Source organism: Mustela nivalis, assembly GCF_964662115.1.
Source record: "Mustela nivalis genome assembly, chromosome: 15".
Lineage (NCBI taxonomy): Eukaryota > Metazoa > Chordata > Mammalia > Carnivora > Mustelidae > Mustela > Mustela nivalis.
This window is the reverse complement of record NC_139034.1, coordinates 67,345,206-67,360,916: the sequence shown is the minus strand read 5'-3', so window position 1 is coordinate 67,360,916 and position 15,711 is coordinate 67,345,206. Positions and strand designations below refer to the sequence as shown.

Below are 15,711 nucleotides of genomic sequence, written 5' to 3'. Positions count from 1 at the left end.
TTTTATCCCCAGGGGTACAGGTCTAAGGTAAGATCCAATTCTTTCACTCTGTGAAAGAACTTTGTTCCATTTGTTGTCCTAACTGGCCCTATTGAAGTCGAAGACTCCTCATTATGCATACTTTCTACTAGTCAAATCGACTTCCATACTTTCCACCAAATATGTCCCACAATTTCATATATCTGTTCTTCTGCTTATTTAGTTATCTTTATCTAGAATTCTCCTTTTTACTCTTTTTACTCTTTTACTTCTTCCTCTTTTTACTACTTTTTTATATATGACTTAAGCCCACCAAATAACTGTCTTGTTGTTTCCAAAGATTTCCCACAATCCCTAATGTTGTGCTTTCTCCCTTATCTGAACTTTTATAATACCTAATCTGTACCCTTCTAGTATGTATATAATTCTATATCTACATTTCTTATTAATTCATCTGTTAGTCCATGCTCCTTGAGAGAGTGAGAGCTTTTTTTTTTTAATCCCTTTTTAGTTTAGATCTTCCCAACTAGATTTAGAACATATGTATATTTCAGTGATTGACTGACAGAAAACTTCTCCTGCCCCCAAGGGCTGATATCTTTCTAATATCATGTCTTATCTTTAACAAAGCAAGGATTCACCATTTTAAGGGTAACTAAGTCTCATAAAGGCTAAAGCTATAGTTTTTCAGCACTTTGAGATTCCTTGAGAAAGGGGTTCAGATAATTTCCCTTTAGGATATCATTTGTGAATGTAGAATAGCTCATTTGTTGTGCCCATAAACACAAATGAAAAAAACGAAGGTGAGAATCTGCAAATGTGCTTGTCAGTGTAGCACAGTTTGTTTTATAAATGATTTGTGTTGCTATAAGATCAAATGGTGTCAGTTCTTTTTGATCATACTTATCCAAGGGCAGTTTTGCAAGATAACAGTTTTCTCACATCTCACTCTCACCATTAGGAAAACACAGTGCCTTACTATAAAGGCTGAGCTGCCAGGTTACATCTACCAGGCCCAGTACTAATGGAATGATGAAAAGATTGACAAGCGTTTGACATTTTAATGGAATTATTGTCCAGTTTTGGTAGTGGTTGGCTTGTAATGAAGTAGTCTACATCTATAATGAAAGTTTTAGCATTTTATTTTATTGATGTGATTTTTACTAATTCAAACCTATAATATTTGTAAAATATAGTTTCATGATATTGGTTTACAAAAGTTTTTTAGGACAAAGCTATGTTTAAATGTTTTTCATGTTTTATAAACTGAGTAACAGGTAAACAAAAATATGGTAATATCCCTGAAGAGGTGGAGAGCATTAAAGAAAATTGCAAAGACACTTGTCTGGTTTCGAGGTTGGAAGATCTGATTTCTTGTGTCAGATTTATAACCTAAGCACTATATGACTCTGGAGAAGTCAATTGACCTTTTTTTTTTTTTTGGTCCCATAAACTACGTAACTGAAAAAAAAAATACATCTACCTGTGTTAGTGTCCAGAAATTTAGCTAAGATCAATTGAAATAATATATGCAAACCTGTTTTAGTTTGTAAATTATAAAGTGAAGTAATTAAGCTTCAATTTCACTAAATTGAATTAGAACATAATAATAATGGAACATTTGGGACAATGTTGAATAGTTATTAACGTGGATAGGTATTTTAGGGTTTTTTTAAGTCATTTTTGTAAAGAGTACTTCCTAGGAATCTATTGAATTTTCATTGACTGAATAAAGCATCCTAAGATAGCAAATATCAAAAAGAATTCATGTATTAGGGTAGATCAAATACGCACATATGAAATAACTTCAGGCTTCAAAGACAAAGAAAAGGTTTTGAGGAAGTGGTAATAGATGTAAATTAGGAAAGAACTCTGAGTCCTGATAGATCATAGAAGATATCAGAGGTCAGGTTTATCTTGAGTTGGCCATTAAGTAGTTTGCAGAACACATATTTTGCAAAAAGAGAAAGAAAGGGAAGAAGGAAATGGGGAGACAGAGAGAGAAAACTTTAAAAATAAGGCAGGAGAAAAAAAAATCAAGACCTGGTTTATGAATAAGGAGGAAGATAAACCAGCTGAAACTGATTAAAAGAGTGAATATTGAATTAGTCTTAAAGTCCCCATAGACCACAATTTGTAAGATTTTGGAATGAATTTCATTCCTGCGAATCAGTTTTCTCAATGGCCTCTGATCAAAAAACGATAAAAAACATATAAGCAAACGAAAACCCAAAAGACAGAAGCAATGAGAAAACAAGCACGATTTCATGTTATTTACATCTATCCACCAAGCTGCTTGAAGAACAGGTTGAAGCCAGAATGAAATAGTGATTTTCCAAGCTTTAATGTAATCTTCAGTTTCAGATTATTTCCAAATACATATATATTGGGGAATTATATGAAATGATTGCAAACAACATGCTTATGATGTCAGCTGTATTCCAAATGGTTCTGATAAGGCTCTTAGCTCCGACACTTGCCTCGCATCTATCACAATAACAAAGTTGCTTCTGGTGACTATTCTTCTTCCCCATTCCTGGTGCATATTGAGTAAAAGATTAAAATAATCTTCACCAATATTTTAGAGATGGCTTAACTCTCATTAACATAAGGGGGTTGTCTCCGAGCAACTGTGCAACCAGACAGGAGAATAGGACAGGGCGAGCCTGCACTGGGCAGAACAGAAGCTAGACATCACCTGATGTGCATTTGTTGGGCAACTTTGGGAAAATTTTCTTCTTTAAGTCTCAGTTTCCACTGATGAAAACTAAGAGGTTCAAATGTCTTTCAGAGCTTATTTATAAATATAAAATAAAATATTAAAAAATGTAAAGTACTTAGCATAATGTCTGGTACATAGAAAATATGCAATGAATGGTTACTAATTATTAACCACTAGACTACCAAGATTAACCTCATGTTTCCCAAAAGCAGTCTTATGATGTTATATGATAGAACATAGTTAATCCCTTTTTATCCTGAGAGGAACCATAGGGTTATGGAGCTCAGAACTCATATTCCAACTTGTAAATTAGGTTACAAGCTCTTCACAGTCAGGGACAAAGCCTTATTTGATTTCTTCATCCCTAGCGCCTAGCAAAGTGCCTAGTAAACAGTAGATGCAATAAATGTTTGATGAATGCAGCTATTAAAAGGGAAAAGGAAGAGCCAAAACACGCTTTCTGACCATCAATTGTGGCAAGTGGGAATAGACCAATTTAGATAACTTTAGTTGTTAAATGAGAAGCAAGTCTGAAGGGCTTGACACAGCTGGCACTGAATTGAGCTGTGATACTCTTCAGTCCATCGGGGAACTGAAATAATCATGCTGGGCTGACAAGTTCTCAGAACACTTCTACCAAAAGTAGCTGTTATATATCATGGCCTAATCACTATTGTTTTTCTGCAAGGTTCTTTTCCACAACATTGTACGATGGTATCTTTTATAAAAGTAGAAGAAGTATTCCTTTCTCAATGCATATAACCAAAGACAATAAAACAAACAAAAAACTCATTTTAATTCTTAACAATGATAAAAAAAAAAGCACAATTTTTCATCATAAGAAGCATTAACTTACTAGGATCACTTATATATAATGTTGCCTAGGCAGATAAATATATTTAGATGTTTAAAAAATTGCTTAAAGAGAGGAACATTAAAACTGCTATTTCAAAATGCAAATATTTTCATCAGAATGTGGGGGATTAAAAAGTAACTAAAACAAGTCTGATCAAATTACTGTGCTTCAGAGAAGTGTTTCTGCCTAAAGGAAATACTAAATCTTTAAGAAATGTGTGAGGTCAAAATTATTTTCATAATAATACTAAAACATTATTAGCTTTTTTCATGGTGCTGACATTTACACTGATGCTGTGAAGGCAGTGATCACACCATCATCACAAATAAAAGTCAATACATGTTAAATGTCCCCAGTGAAGTACTAAAATTATTAAATTTACAAATTCTGGATCTTTACTTTTTAAATACTGGCTGTGACAAAAAAAAGGGTCAATACAGGGTGCAATTTTTCTGCACACTGAAATATGATAAATACTTATATTCTTAACAATATATTACACCACTCAGTATCTTCATATTTTGTTAAGACTTGTTGCATTGAATAGGTATATTGATCTGTACGCTTATCTTTTTCTTTCTTAATTTTTTTAGTTCTGTGTTTTTTAGGTTCTATTATCAGATTACTACTTATGTTCCCATTCTGTTTATAATAAGTTGTAATTTAAATTTGGAAATAAAATTATTTTCCTTCTGGAGACTGCATTTTGGGCTGAGAAAGTATATGAAACTACTTCTGACATCATTATTAAACCCCAGATATGCAAAACTACTTCTTCAGGATATTATGAGGATGAGAAATCCTCATAATAGTTTACCTGGAATTTTTTGTGAAGCCATTGGTGTTTTCTCATTTTTTTTTTAAATTTGTTTGTTTTATTTTGTTTGTTTTCCATTTTGTATTTGTTTCATTTTGGGAGATTTCTATTGCTCTCATTAACGTTTTTTTTTTTTTTTTTCTTCAGTATATAATCTCCCGCTAACACCTGTATTAGTTTTCATAGGCTCCTGTAATAAATTACCACAATCCAAGTGGCTTAAAAGAGCAGACTTAATTTGCCACAGCTCTGGAGGCCAGAATCCAAAATCAAGATGTCAGCAGGGCCACACTGCCCCTGGAGGATCTACAGGAGAATTAATTGTTCCTTTCCTCCTTCTGTTTCCTGTAGCTATGGCCATTCTTTGGCTTCTGAGTATCTCTGCTTCTTCCTCTGAATCCCTAAACCACAATGTGACTATTTTTGAAGACTGAGACTTTAAATATAAAATTAATGGTAGATGAGCTTGTAAAGGTGAAGCTCTAACCCAATATTCATGATATCCTTCTAAGAAGAGGAAGGAACATCAGGGATTTGTGTGCACAGAGAAGAGTCCATGTGAGGACACTGCAGGATGGCAGCTGTCTGCAAACCAAAGAAAGAGGCCTCAGGAGAAACTAAACCAGTGGATTTCCAGCGTCTAGAATGGTCAGAAAACAAATTTCTGCTGTCTATCCACCCCTTCTTGGCATTTTGTTAAAGTAGACTCAGTTGATTAATTCATTGGCCTTGCCCACTTTCCACTTAGGGGGAACCAAGCCCTGCAGACCTGGGCAGCTCTAGCTTTGCACAGCTCTCTCCTCTCTGATGCTTTTCCCTGTGAACTCTCACTGCCCTTAGACTCCCGAGTCTTCCAGTTATGTTCTGACAAGAAGGCTCAACAGTGTACATGCCAACTGGGTTTAATTTAACTTCTAAATCCAATGCATTTCCAAACCTAATTTAAAAAGAGTTATACTCAAAATAAATAAATAGATAGATAGATAGATATAAAAAGTTATTCTCAGAAATAAACAAAGCTATTTTTAAGTGCATTCCTGCCAAATATTGAAATAATGATCTTAGAATACGTAGGGAGAACAGTAAAAGGTTGGAGCTATTAGATCCCTCCACGTCAAAGTTCTATATGGTCGTCTTTTGATACTTGTCACTATGGAATTTCTCCCAATGTTATATTTTCATTATATAGTACTATGTATTTTTTAACCATAAATTTTATGCCATTTTTACTAGAAAAAAATATTTGTTAGGTGAGCCCTCCAAATGACTCAGTACTAATGACAAATTTTTTAGATTACATATTATATTACATTTCATATACGTATGTGTGTGTGTGTAAATGTATATATTGATTTGGCAAATTTATCCAATATCTACTGATGCTGTGCAATTACATGTGAAGATTTAACTCAGATTTTCCTGTCTCCTTCAAATACCTCATAACTATATTGTTTGAGTATTTCCATTAGCTTTCTCTTTACCCATAAACAGTAATATTATATGCAGTTGCTTAAGATCAAACTAAAAAGGGGCACCTGGTTGGCTCAGTGGGTTAAAGTCTCTGCTTTCAGCTCAGGTCGTGGTCCTGGGGTCCTGGGATTGAGCCCTGCATCAGGCTCTCTGCTCAGCAGGGAGCCTGCTTCCTTTCCTCTCTCTCTGCCTGTCCCTCTGCCTACTTGTGATTTCTGTCTGTCAAATAAATAAATAAAATCTTTAAAAAAAATTTAAAAAGACAAGAAAGATAACTTAAAATCCTGAAATTAGTCTTGTAATCACAAATATTATTTTATTCAATTATTATTGTCATTGTATTATCTACTAATAATTATGAGAGGGTGGCATTATGCATACTCTGTGTGACAGATATGAACCTTTTGTTCTCAGAAACTTTCTATGCCCTATTACCTGTTCTTAACAGCCCAGTGTGGAGACGCTAGAGGCCATGTGTCCCAGTGCATTTTCCAATAGCCCAGGCCAACTCATTTCAGTCTGGGTTTGTTCAGTGTGAAGTGCTGGTAGGATTTTAGAGCATGAAAAGATAAGAGAAGCTTGTTATTTTCTCTTCTTTATATCTAGCAGAGTCTTGTCATCACTGCCTCTTTTCTGTAACTAGCGGATCTCCAAGCAAATTTTTGTAATTACAGCTTTTGCCTGTTGGATTTGTCCTCTGAGCTCTAGTAATATTACTTACATCACATATGAAACCAATTATCTACATTAAATTCTCACTATTTTAAATACTTAGGGTAGTTTATTTGTAGTATACATTGTCACTAAAATAATTTATATTATAAAATCCTCCGTAGAATATTAATTTTTCACATTTTTCCCTAAGGAAATGGATAAGTTTAAATTGATAAATTAGTGAAATACCCTGGCGATTCACAGACCTGTACCCCTGGGAATAAAAATATATGTTTATAAAAAATAAAAAATTTTAAAATTAAAAAAAATTAATGAAATAGAACGGTCCATAACATCTCAATGGGTCAAGAGTTTTTATCCTCAAGATGAATATGAAAATGGGTGATTTAACTAGTTCAATCATGTGAAATATTAAGGAAGAGGACATCAGTCAGCTGTTATTAATCTCAATATAGAGCTGAATAAGAAAAAAACACTCAAAGTGTTTCAGAATGAACAAACAGCTGCTAGCAAAATAAACCAATTTAGAAGGAATTGTAACTGAAAATCAGAATGCCCGATAGGGTAGAGCTTTTATATTGTATACAGATATATACCGGGAAAAAAAATCTTATGGAAGTTGGAGAAATTGGTTATGAAGGCATATCAAAGCAACTAAAGATATGGTGAAAAATACCAGTTAGTAACTGACATATAGAAAATTTAGGTGTTTACATTAACAGGTCAACTAAGGGGCATACAATATAATGCTTGAAGTGATTGTGAGAACATAAAATCCAATTTGGTCACTTTATTAAAAACTTAAATAAAATTTTTAAAATGTCAGGTGATCTGAAATCTACATTCCAATGTACAACTCAATCTAGAGGTCACATATTTGCCTCTTAGTCTTCTGTTTATTCAACCATTTGTCTATTTCCAAAAAAGTTATGAACAAGACAGTTTTAATTGGCACATTGGAAAGGTTTTGTGATTATTGAATGTACACTTACAAAGCATAGTGGCTATGTATTTATTGAATTTATATAATAAATTCAATAAAAAGTCCATTATATCATAAGTACTGTGACTTATAAAATTTCCTGTCCCAATTCTCCTAAAGTTGATGGAAGATAGGCTGTGAAACATGAGCAAACCAATGCTTACTGAATGGTGTTAAAAGACCATAGTAGATCATTCTGATTTACTTGCAGAGTGACCTAACTAAGACAGAGCTACTCCCTTTTCTTGAAAGTCAGGCACATTCTTTCACTTATAATGGTATTTCACTTCTAATGGCTTTCTCCTCTATAATAAGAACAGTTGTCACTTCCCATGCACCTCAAATTCTCCAAATTCTAGGCAGCTGGATTTTTTGTGACAACTCCTAAAAATACCTAAACACGTAGTACCCAAGAATTCTGTTAATCTTCTGATAGACAAGGTCACTTTCTTGCCTACCCCATAAGAAGGGAGAACAATGGTATCGAGACAGACTCCTTTCCAAGGAATTTATGACTCTTTGGGATGAAAAATGGATTGGAAGACCTGTACTTTGTATTACTTGTGACCCAATAAAGCCTGTTTCTCAAAACAAACTGTATGATATTCAGGAAGGTATTTGACCTTACTTCCATGACCCTGATTTGAGGAATAATATAAAATAACTTTTGGTAGAAGTACTATGTAAACATATTACTACATACATGGAATTCTGGGGCTTTATAAAGATAACATTTGGGAATCATTTCAGGTTGTAGGAGGGATATTTAGCCAGCGTTGATATATGCTAATATGTTGGGTTCCTGGCTTAAAGGTGGTCAATATTGTGCCACTGAGAATTGATGGAAATGGATCTGCCAATAACTCAATAGCAAATACAAGCTCAACCTTATAGGAGGGCATTAGAAAAAGAGAGGAAGACCTAAAGTTCAAGACATATTAGATCCTTTCGGCAAGTTAGTAGAGGGCTTAATATTTACATTGAAAATATTGGAAATGGGATACAAGGATGAAACCGATCATAGGAATGAAGCAAATGGAAAATTACAACAGAAGAAAGAAGAAGAGCAAGTTTGTCCTAAAGCCGAGTCACTGGGTCTTTTATTTAAGTTGTTTAATATACCTCCCACTAGTATCACACCTTCCTTTGTCTTTGTAATACACCTATACTTAAGGTAATAAAGGATAGTTGGATATTTAATGTGGTTATATTTCAGATTCAGAAATTTAGTAGTCAGGGTTTTAAAAGGGTTTGAGATAACCTGATGCATTTTTTTTATCCCCAAAAACATGGCCTACAAACCACCTATACAAGAATCACCTGTGAAGTGGTTATAACATCTACTATTGTAGCTTCCAAATCCATTAAATTGAAACAAATTCTTGGAGCGAGTCTTGGCAATCTACATTCTTAACAGGCTTCTCAGGTGACTCATATCTAATAAAATTGAAGGCCCTTAGACCTTTAGGAGATGTTATTAATTGGACAGTTGACTAAATAGAGGGTACGTTTCTAAAGAAAGGTATGAGATATCAATCAGAGATATCTTTAAATATAGGATTTAAAAAATCTGCTCCAAGTAGATAAGCACAACTGTGTCTGGAGGTGACCTTCAGTTCTGAGATTCTACATTATTTTTTATTCTGAAACAGGATTAATCACCTCTCACTGAGTGGGTGTTAGTTCTAAGTATTTCAATTATTTTCCCCTTCCACATAATTTTGTTTATGAGTCATCAAAGCTAGGCAGCTTTAAAAAAATTTTCACGTTCTAATAAATGATGCTCATGTATATACAATATCCTTGTTTGAACCCAAGTTGCAATTCATTTATAAAACATAATTAATACATGCTAGGTGTCTAATTATTTGATAAAATTCAAACAGGTCTCAGTACAGCCACAAGACTGTCTTCTGTTTTTTAGGTTTTATCTTTTGACCACATTACCTGGTGTGCTTCTTATTAATTGCATATATTTCAAAAGGACTATGTATTCAAAGCTTCAGAACTTGAGATTCATGGATATCTCAGTGGGTCTGGTACGCCTGACTGGTTTGTCTATATAAAAATAACTAAAATGAACGAGGAGAGAATTTTTGTAATATAAGAAAAGTTAAGAAGATTTAAAAATAGGGAAAATATATACTAGTTATGTCAGAAAATTACTAATTTTATGCTGCTTTTTCATATATATATATTTTTTTTTCAAACCACTCATCTTTCACATCTACTGACAAGAATAATTTGAAAAAAAAAAAAAGTGCCCCTCTTCCAGGAAAATTTTACAATTATTACCCAGTTTACTTCAGTACAAGGAAACTAAGCAGGATACTTATGGCTGTTTCCCGTTTCAATTACAGTAAGATCGTCTCTGTTTTTAGATGAAATTAAACCAACTCATCAGGGTACCTGGGTGGCTCAGTCTGTTAAGCATCTGCCTTCAGCTCAGGTCATAATTGCAGAGTCCCAGGATTGAGCCTCATGTTAGGCTCCCTGCTCAGTGGTGATTCTGCTTTTCCCTTTCCTTCTGCCCCTCCAAACTCCCTCCACTTGTTCTCTTACTCTCACTCACTCTCTCTCTCTCAAATAAATAAATGAAATCTTAAAAAAAAAAAAAAAAAACTCATGATCTTCATTCATCAGTCAAAAGCTGTTGAGAAGGAAAATTTATTGTAATGTAATATCCTTCAGGGAAAATAGAAAAAAAAATTTGTAGTGTGACTGAAGACACAAATGCTTTTACGGAGACTGTAAACTCCTAAAATTTTCCATTGAAAATTAAGAAACTATACTCACATTTTGCATTGGTTCTTTGAGAAGAAACAATAAGTTATAATTTTAAATGGGGGCTTTGCAAAATATTTTCATTAATATTCTCCAGTGACATTCATCCTTAGATAATGACAAAAGAATTGGCCATCACCAGAAATTAGACAGACTGGCAAGTAGAGAACAATCTCATATCAAAATGTCTTCTCATATTTTGGCTGAAATAAGACATTTTTATTCATTGGTTGAAAGGTCCCTCTCTCTTTTGAAGTGCACGATGTATTGTTTGCTGATTTGGATTTGACAGTACCTTGGTCAATTATTGAGGAAATTCAATTTCATCCCAAATCAGTGCAACATAAAATTTTAAGCATTTTCTTTTGTCTGTAGATTTTAAGAATGTAATCTCTTATGTTGAATGTAATCAGATTTTTTTTTTAATTCTGGAAGAAGCTTCAATTTGATATATGTGATCAATTGAATTTCTGGCCAATCATGTTTTATTACACAAATTGGTATGTAGTATCTTGTGTTCACTTTGGGTTTTACATTTTATATTTTCTTAATTGGGTTTGGGAACATTTTCTCCAATTTTACAATCATATATACGTACATACACACAACTATATATATATATTTGTTTCAATCCTAGACTCAAAATTTTTGACTTATATTTCCTTGTAATTTTAAGATTTTTTTTTTTTTTTTTTTTTTTTTGACAGAGAGAGAGAGGGATGACAAGTAGGCAGAGAGGCAGGCAGAGAGACAGAGGGGAAAGCAGGCTCCGTGCTTCCGAGCAGAGAGCCTGATGCGGGACTTGATCCCAGGACCCTGAGATCATGACCTGATCTGAAGGCAGAGGCTTAACCCACTGAGCCACTCAGGCGTCCCTCCTTGTAAGTTTAAATCATTTGTCCACACCCCAAATTTTTCTTTCTCTCATTATATAGTCAACATAGAAAATACACTTTAATATTAAACTTAGTCTGAACAAAACAATGTTGTTTAGGGAGAATAATTACAGATAATAAATCAGATATAAATACTGTATAAAATTTATGAACATATGGGAAGGGCAAATTTTTAAAAAAGGGAAAAAACTCATAAGGGACTTTTTTGTTTTTTGTTTTTTTTGAGAGAGAGAGAGAGAGAGAGAAACATGAACAGGAAGGATGGGCAGAGCAGGGAGGGATGGGCAGAGGGAGAGAGAGAGAATCCCAAGCAGGCTCCATGACCAGCATGGAGTCCCACATGGGGCTCAATCACATGACCCTGAGATCATGACTTGAGCCAAAATCAAGAGTTACACACTCAATTGAGCCATCTAGGTGCTCCCATAAGGTATTCTTTTTTCTTTTCTTTTCTTTTCTTTTTTTATGATTTTATTTATTTATTTGACAGACTGAGATCACAAGTAGGCAGAGGCAGGCAGAGAGAGAAGGGGATGAGGCTCCCTGCTGAGCAGAGAGCCTGATGCAGGGCTCCATCCCAGGACCCTGAGATCATGACTTCAGCCAAAGGCAGAGGTTTAACCTACTGAGCCACCCAGGTGCCCCCAAAAGGGATTCTTAATGATAGAGAACAAACTGAGAGTTGATGGGATGAGGATGGTAGAAAATGGGTTAATTGGGTGATAGGCATTAAAAGGGACACTCATATGATGAGCCCTGGGTGTTATATGTAAGTAATGAATCACTAAATTCTACTTGTGAAACCAATATACACTATATGTTAACTGACTAGAATTTAAATAAAAATTTGGGAAAAAAGTAATGTAAGATTTAATATTAGATATAACACATTTGATTTTTAGATATATTTCTTGCTTAGAAAAGTGTTTTGCTAGATTTTGACATAAGCATAATGCTATCTACAAATTTTGAGAAGTATGTGATATAGATATTAAGGTTACATCTAAGTCCCTAAAGTCTGGGACTTTAGGCAATAAGCATTCTTACATAGTCTTTTATTTGACTATAGCATAGGGATTATCATAATAATATCCATTCTTTAGATTTATTGTAAGAAATTCTTCATATTATATGTAATGTGTTCAGAGTAGTTTCTGATGTATAAAATACACTTGTGTGTTAACTGTTATTTGGGGTATTACTTTTTATTATGTGATTAGAATACAGTGTTGTGAGATGGATTGTGTACACCAAAAACATATGCTGAAGTTGCAATTCCCAGTACCTGTAAATATGACCTTTTTTGCAAATAGGATCTTTGCAGATGTAATCAGTTCAAGATGAGGTCACACTGAATTAGGGTGGGTACAAATCCAATATAACTGGTGTCCTTATAAAAAGAGAAGAGACCATGCAGATGCAGAAGGAGAGAATATCATGTAATGACAAAGACAAAGATTGGAGTCATATATTTATACAAGCCAAAGACCAGCAAGTTTTGCTGCTAACTCCCAGAAGTAAGGAGTCATGGAATTCAGTCTCCCAAAGGAGCCACACCTCTTGACACCTTGATGTCAAACTTCTCACCCCCAGCAGTATAAGAGAATACATTGATTTTGCTTTAAGCCATATAGTTTGTGGCACTATGTTATGACAGCTCTAGGAAACTAATAAACATGATATTTAAATTATAGCTTTTAATTTCACTGGCAAAGTTTAAGCAATAATATACTGAGGTTGTACAAACATGAGCAGATTTCAGTTTCTTAATTAGAAATCAAGAAGTTATTCTTTAGATTTTAAGCTCCTCTGTCTTATTTCAAAATGTAAGTAATTCTTTAGAGCTTAGCTGTGTGAACTTGTAGATTTTCATTGTGTTTTTATGACATCAAAATAATTGATGAAATACTACATTCATAATAGAAGCTAGACTTTTATAGAGTCAATTCTAATTACTATCTGGAACTTATTATGAAGGAAATATTCACACTATTTCTCACTGAACTTCTCACATTGTTTAGCAATCTTTACAAAAGTAAACCTATCAATCAAATAAATTCAGATATGTTTTCTACACCTGCTCCTGTAAAACCTAAGATTTATATTGAGGATATAGTCTGCTTTAATAATCAGGTCTTATTAAAAAACTCCTAGTTTTTTTTTTTTTTTCCTGAAGATTAGCCACTTTGCCATAAAAAGAGAGGGTATTCAAGTTAAGCAGAGAAAGACAATTATATATGGTTTCACTTGTATGTGGGACATGAGGAATAGCATGGAGGACATAAGGAGAAGGAAGGGAAAAAGGAAGGGGGGAATCAAAGGGGGAGAAGAACTGTGAGAGACTATGGACTCTGGGAAACAAACTGAGGGTTTCAGAGGTGAAGGGAGTCGGGGAGATGGGTTAGCTTGATGATGGGTATTAAGGGGGGCACATATTGCAGTGAGAATTGGGTGTTAATCACAAATAATGAGTCATGGAACACCACATCAAAAACTAATGAAGTGCTATATGGTGACTAACCTAACATAATCAATCAATCAATCAAGAGGGTATTCAAGAGCATGCATACTCTTTCATGAGCTCTAGGATTCTTTACAGGTGACTGTGGATAGAGATGGTGACTAATTGTCAAATAGACAGAAAATGTAACCATTTTTCTTCAACTTTAGACATTCTCCCTACTCCATAGAGATTTCTGCACATAAATCAGTATATGTGACATTGATTACGCACATGACCACACACTTTTTAGCAGAACAAGCTACATAACTTGCAGGACCAGCTGCTACATGAAAATGCAGGGATTTTGTTTAAAAATTATTAATAATTTAAAGATGCTAAGAGGGCAATATTGAATCATGTGTGGGGCACTATGGTGCTGCTGGACAGGTCACATACTTGTGAAGCCAGTAGTACTGTTTGGGGAGTTTTTGAGTGAAGCCAGTAGTACTGTTTGGGGAGTTTTTGTGTTTTGACTGGATGTATCAGTGGTCACCAGAATGGCTCCAATCTCTTATTGGATTATCCTGTTTTCACTCTCCTGCCCATAAAAGCAGAAAACTATTTCTATTTTTTAATCCAGTTAATGCCAGTACCATACCCTCCTTATAGCCTCCATTCTCTAATAGACTCACCTAGAGAAGAAATCTCAACCAATCAGTTTCCTTACTAAGACTTACTCAATAAATCATTCCATTGAATAGAGTGGAACTGTTAGAGTTGAATCTTAATAAGCAGAAATAGTTAACATTTGATTAGAGCTTTATATATGTTGGGTATTGTGCAGTGGCTTTGCAGGCACTAAGTCATTTAATCTTCAAAACAAATATGAATTACTTTACCCTCAGTTTATAGATAGTGACACAGGTGAAGAAGTTGAGAAGAATGCATTTCTGGTTATCCAAATAGTAAATGGCAGAACTTGGATGCAACCAACTCATAATACATCCAGAATCTACACTTTGAACTACGAGGTTATTTTATATTGTCACATAATACATTTTTCTTCATTTTGTTATATTAACTATTTCACTGTTGTGTGGCATAAGTGTAGGAAAAAAGTACACATATCACAGGTGTACAGCTTGATGAATTAGTATAAACTACCACATGAGTCCAGCAGCTCAGTTTCTCCCTTCCAAAGCTCTCCCAACTGCTAATCACTCCTGTTCTCCAAAGCTATTAGAACCACACAGTTAGAACTATATATTTGGGGATCTTTCTTTCAACATTATGCTTGTGAAATTCACTCATAGTGCTGGTATATCAGTGGTTAAATAATTTTCATTGCTAAACACTCTACCATTCAATACTAAATTTATTTATTTAATTATTGTTAGAGATGTAGGGGTTTTTTTTCAGATTTTTTTTCTATTATGGGTAATTCTGCTATGAGCATACCTGTACAGTTGTTCTGTTGTCCTGAGAGTAAAAATGTTGATTGACAGGTTATGCATATGTTCAATTTTAGTAGAACTGTCACAATGATTTCCAAAATTTTTAAACCAATTCACACTTTCATTAGCAATCTTTATTTTTTTTATCTTTTATTTTTTTTTTTAACTCATGACCCAGAGATCAAGACCTGACTGAGATTGAGATGTTTAACTGACTGAGCCACCCAGTTACCCCTAGCAGTTAATCTTTAACTATTTTTGTAAGTGAGTAATAGTATTTCCCAGTTTTCACTTTGCATTCCCTTGATGAATCATGAGTTTGAGCATGTTTTCAAATGTTTATTGACCAGTTGGATAGCAACATTTGCGATGTGCTTGTTCATGGTTTTTGTACTCTTTTTGTTGTTATCTGTCTTGAATTTATTTATATGTAAGGCTTCTTTATGAGTTAGAAATATGACATCTATGTTAGTTATAAATTTTTTAAGTATCTTCCCTCACTTACTGCTATGCCATTCATACTCCAAATATTTCCTATTGATAAACTTCATAAGGTAAGATACATTAAGATGTATTTACATAACCTAAAATTGAACTGATAATAGACATAATATCAATTTCTTCAATATTACA

General features: G+C 34.0%; 1 pseudogene across 1 annotated transcript in view; it reads left to right on the top strand.

The window, feature by feature from the left end:
- The first annotated feature begins 4,948 nt into the window (after window positions 1–4,948).
- The window catches only part of LOC309849212 (small ribosomal subunit protein eS6 pseudogene), a 71,648-nt pseudogene continuing 60,885 nt past the window's right edge, over window positions 4,949–15,711 (top strand). The window contains exon 1 of the transcript in view: window positions 4,949–5,022. The product of the transcript in view is annotated as a small ribosomal subunit protein eS6 pseudogene (transcript). The remainder of the gene's footprint in view (window positions 5,023–15,711) is intronic.